Raw genomic sequence first — 5340 nt, forward strand, 5'->3', positions numbered from 1 at the left:
CCTCCCCCCCCCGTCCCTGAACTGGGATGCTGGGGGATGCTTTCTACCACCTTTTTAATAATGCAGCGAGCTTGCGGAGGAAGAGGAGAAACCAGCCTTTCCCCTTATCCCCAGGGCTGCTGCAGTCGGTCCCCACCTCGTCCCCTCGCCGGAGGAAGAGGAGGAGGAGGAGTGGTGCCACCGCGCGGGGATGCTCCGCTTTGTGATACCGAGGGCTCAGCCTTTTGGCTGCTTTTTTTTTTTTTTTTTTTTGGTTTGCTTTCTTTTTATTTTTGATGCTGGAGCCTGAACAAATGAATTCTGTTTTCCGCTCGCACGCGCCTGGCCGCCGGAGCTAATGCAGTCTGGTTTGCTAATCCTTTAGAAACAAATCGTTTAGGGACGAGGCCAAGCCGTATAAATCAGCTGTAATGTTGATTCTTTTTTCCTCCCTCCCCACCACCACCACCCTCTCAGGCTGGTGAAGAGGGCTCTGCTCTGTGCCACTGCACCCGGCGCAGATGGTTTTCAGGGGGCAGATTCCAGCCCTCTGGTTTGAAAAGCAGAATTCCTGGTGTATTAAAAGCTTTTACTCTTTTCTTCCCCCCCCTCCCCACCCTGTGTCTCTCCCTGAATCGCACCAGGCGTGTTTCTATTTCCAGCAGCAGTAAATCAGCGCAGGTTGCTAGAGGAGGAGAAGAGCAGATTTTTTTCCTCCTCTTTCTATAAAAATGGAAGACCAACTGCTGTCACAGAAGCAGCGCTACCCCTCCTGGTGCTTTTCCTCAGACACAGCCTCCTCTTACCCTTTGGCTCTTCAGGAGCAGCTCGTACACCAGGTTTATTCCCCACGGGAGCGGGAGGTCTCTCTCTGCAGAACCCTCTTAGGATACACGAAGGGCTGATGAAGTTGTGCCTCCCTCATGTGCTGCCTCCTCCCTGGGTGCAGCTTCAGCGCTGACCCCCTTCGTTTCAGGGAGCAATTTGGGGGTGACTGGTTTGTTTTGAGGCACGGTTTTGTGCCGGCACAGCTTGGGCTGTTGTGAGGAAGCATCTGCAGAGGTGACTGGAGCAAAGACTGGGGTGATGCAGGCTCACATCAGAGTGGATATTCTGTTATCTATCAACAACAAACATGGCTCGACACGGGGCACAAAAATAGCCAGAAAGTGGCTTTCAGAATAATATTTTCTTGTCCCTCAGCCACTTGGCTGGAGATAAAGCTTTTACTTGATGCTGGTGCCTAATGAAAACCTGAGCAAAAGCAGAAATGTGAGAACTGATTAACCCCCAGGTGGATGCTCTGGCTCAAAATCAATGCCCTCAATTCCAGGTAGTTTAATTCATCCCAGCTCTAACTATTTGTCTCCTGTAGTTACACCGTCCCTCTGGTATTTGGAAGTGGTGTCTCCGGGTGTGCTCCATCAGGGCTGTTGGCCAGTGGCTGCAAGTGTGAGACCAAACCCATTGATTCCTCTTGGTTCTCCAGCATCCAAGGGTTGTGTCTGGGGCCTGTGCATTATCCTCACTGCTGATTTGTTGAAGTTGCTCCCTGTTACCCTTTCTTTTATATTCTGATGGTAGTAGTTACATTCCCTAAAGGAGGGGGAGGAATGCTCCCCTCGTGCGTTCCTTGGATTTGGCTTCTGATGAGTATTTTCCCCCATTTCAGGGACTCCAGGCTCCATGGTGACAGGAGGGACAGCCCCAGCCCAACACGGGCTTTGCCTGGGTGCCAGAAGGCAAGTGGCCTCCTGGGCCAGCTGGAGCAGGAGCTGCCGCTCGCCAGTGCCACTCAGTGAGCCCTTGTGCTGGTGGCACAAGAGCTTTCCTAAAAGCTTTCTCGTTTGAATAATTGATGCCTCTTGATCCTCAAGAGATGGCCTAATTGCAAAACTGGTGGCACATGTTATTTCCATCCTATTTTTAAATAAGGTTCTGAATTTCCTTGCACAAGTGGTGTGGCCGGGGGTTCCCGCGGGTGACAAGTGCCTGCCCCTGGAGACACGTGAATGTCTGTGGGCACCAGAGCCAGGCTGAAGCTTCCCATAGCAGCTCTGTGGTGGGAAGGGGCAGCGTGATGAGGTGCCACATCAGCTCTAGGATGGTTTTCCATCTTGGGAGCCCCCATCCTCACTGGGAAGTGCTTGGGCAGAGGGGACCATGGGGCTGGGGCCTCTCCTGACCCTGGTGCCTGGGGACATGCTGGGAGAGCCCCTGGGTAAGTGCAAAACCCCTTTGCCCTGCAGACGTTGGGGGAGGAAACCAAGAAGAGGAAGAGAGACAGAGCTTTCAGTGCTGGGGAGACCAGGAGGGGGAGTCCCAGCCTGAGTGGAAGGTCAGGGTGATGGGAAGGCCAGGCAGGAGCAGGAGGCCCAGTGAGAGTGGAGGATGTGATGCTGTAGGAGACTATAGAGGGAGTGGGACGCTGCACAGTGATAGAGGGTGGGGAGATGCCAGGAGACTTTGGGAGGGCAAGCACCACCAGGAGCCTGATGGAGAACAGAGGCAGGGGAAAAGGCTGAGGGAGGTGGAAGAGGAGAGTGAGGATGAGCAGGAGCAGAGGCTGAGCAGGGATGTAAGTGGACAGCTGGGGAGACTGAAGGTGTAGAAGAAAAGCAGAGCAAGAACAGATGCCAAAAAATGATGGGAGGGCAAGAAAGAGCAAGGCTGAGTTGGAACACGAACTGAGAGACCCAGGGGAAGCTGATGTAGAGATTAGTCTATGCAAAGATGCAGGCTGATGAGAAGTTGAGGCTGAGTAGAGGTGGGAGGCCAAAAGGGGGTGGGAGTCTGAGGAACAGTTGAGGCTTTGCAAGGTGGAGGGCAAAAGTGGATGAGACTCCAAAGAACAGTGGAGTTTGAGCAAGGGTTGAGGCCAAAAAGGGATGGGAGGCTGAGGAAGAGTTGAGGCTGAGCATGGGTGTAGGCCAAAGTAGCTTCTGTGGCTGAAAGACTCTTTAATGTTCAGAGGAATTGGGAAGCTAATGATGCCATGGTGTTGGAGACTATGAGAGCTGAGGCCATGGGGCAGGAGGCCTCAGGACTGGAGATGACAAGAACTGACACTATGAGACCAGAGGCCTTTGGAGCAGATTCCACAGGAGAGAAACGACAGGAGCTAAAGCCATAGAAGATCATGCTATGGAGTTGGAGAACCAAGAGCACTATGTGAGAGGAGGTGCCAAGAGGGAGTCAAGGCCAAGAGAGTCTTCAGGTTGAGAGAGTGGGAGGTAGAAGAGGTATTGGAGGGTGAAAGTGCTGGAGGCTAAGGGATGGTGGGAGGTCCATGGGCTGTGGGTGCCAAGAGAGGGTGGGAGGTGACAACAGAAGGTGAGAGGTCCAGGGGGAGGCCCAGCCAGCGGAGGCTGATGCTGTCACTGCACCCTGCCAGCAGCTGGCTCGTGCCCAGGGCCTGTGTTTTGTTTTCTGCACGTGTGTGTAAGACCTTGCTCTCCCCATTGCACCACGGGGTGGTGGCCTTCAGGGCTCACCCCCATTGTGTTTAGGAGACCCACCCGAGTAAAGCGGTAGAAGAGGTATTGGAGGGTGAAAGTGCTGGAGGCTAAGGGATGGTGGGAGGTCCATGGGCTGTGGGTGCCAAGAGAGGGTGGGAGGTGACAACAGAAGGTGAGAGGTCCAGGGGGAGGCCCAGCCAGCGGAGGCTGATGCTGTCACTGCACCCTGCCAGCAGCTGGCTCGTGCCCAGGGCCTGTGTTTTGTTTTCTGCACGGGTGTGTAAGACCTTGCTCTCCCCATTGCACCACGGGGTGGTGGCCTTCAGGGCTCACCCCCATTGTGTTTAGGAGACCCACCCGAGTAAAGCGAGATTTCAGATTTAGAAAGGCTTATTTTCTCCCCTCAGATGCAAATGCAGCGCGATACAAACCTCATCCCTCGTGGTGCTGTGCGATAGGACTTTGCTAAACAGGGACAAGGTGAAAGGCAACGCTCGGGGATAATGAGATGGAGAATTGTCAGGTTGGTTCCTGGAGCAATTCCAGACAGAAAAGCTGCCCCATGTACCAGCTCTTGGACCAGCACATGGGCTCTTGGTCCTTGTCTTAAACCAACCTGCACTTTCTAGTTCTAACAGGTTTCATGAGGCCCTATCACCTTTCCACTTTGTGACTGGACATCACTCATGGCACAGGTGGTGGTGTGGTCACCACCAGGGTGGTGCCGCCTTTAGTGATAAGAAAACATTAACATTTAAAGAAATACATAATACAAAGGGGACAGAGTCTGTTATGAACCATCTGTTCATGCTTTCTTCACCTGCTTTCCCAGCACCAATTTGAGCATGAATTGACTCACATTTATAGTTCCAAGTTTGAGGCTCTAGCTTGAGAAAGTGGAGGGGATGAGCTCCTGCCAGCAGTGGTTTCTCACCAAGTGAAAAATTCCTGCATTCTCCTTTAGTGAAAATGAGAACTTCATGTTATGTGTTAAAACCCATATTTTTCCGTGGTAGCTTTCAAAGCCAGGTCAGATAAAAATCTTCCCTCAAAGCAGCTGTATCTCTAGCTGGTCCATCACTTTTACCAGCTATTTTGAGTGACCCAGACCAGATGTACATAAATCCAGTCTTCTAGAAAGTTCTCAGCGTTGGACGAGTTTTCACATTTAAACCCAATTCCACTGGGGATTTTGGTGCTTGTCCCAGCTCCTCCCATGCAGCATCGTGTCCTATAACAAGGCAAAGCCTCGCCATCACCCGTGACCTGTCCTCCCCTTCCCAGCACTGGTGAAAGCTGGCAGTGGAGCTTTCTACGCTGTATCCTACCAACTGTTCTGTCCTGTAAAGAAACTTCTGTTAAAGTCAGAAACACGCCACTCAAGAGCATGGCAGTGGCATTCAGTGGACGTTATAACATTCATGAGTGACTTCTTGGGTCTGCGTCCACGTTTGAGGAGCTTACAGCTCTTGTGTTACATGGTAGAGTTTTCAAGCAGGGAATGTTGTGGTCTCCGTGGGGACCGCTGGACACCGCTGTCGGATCCTGGCTCTGCATCAACACCCTTTGCAGAGACAGTGACGCTGATGGTGGAACCCAGATGAAGACTCCCAATGAGACATCACTCCTCGTGACTGGGACACCTGGAGGAGCCTGCAGGGGTCAAGGTGGAGGATGTGAAATGGGAAGCGACTTCTATCACTGGGAGTGCACAAGAATAATGAGAATTTCACTTCCAGAGTGGAAGAAAACAGCACTGTCTGTAGCTACAGCCCTTGGGCAAAGACTGGGCCAGCTCCACCCATCCTGGTAGAAGCCATTACAGTCACTGGAAATGGAGGGAGAAGCAGCTGTGTTTTGGGGGCTGAGGGAGCGTCCCTCCTTTTTGATCCTGCACAGGAAC

The sequence above is a fragment of the Calidris pugnax genome, unplaced genomic scaffold (assembly GCF_001431845.1).
Source record: "Calidris pugnax isolate Ruff unplaced genomic scaffold, ASM143184v1 scaffold17, whole genome shotgun sequence".
Classification (NCBI taxonomy): domain Eukaryota; kingdom Metazoa; phylum Chordata; class Aves; order Charadriiformes; family Scolopacidae; genus Calidris; species Calidris pugnax.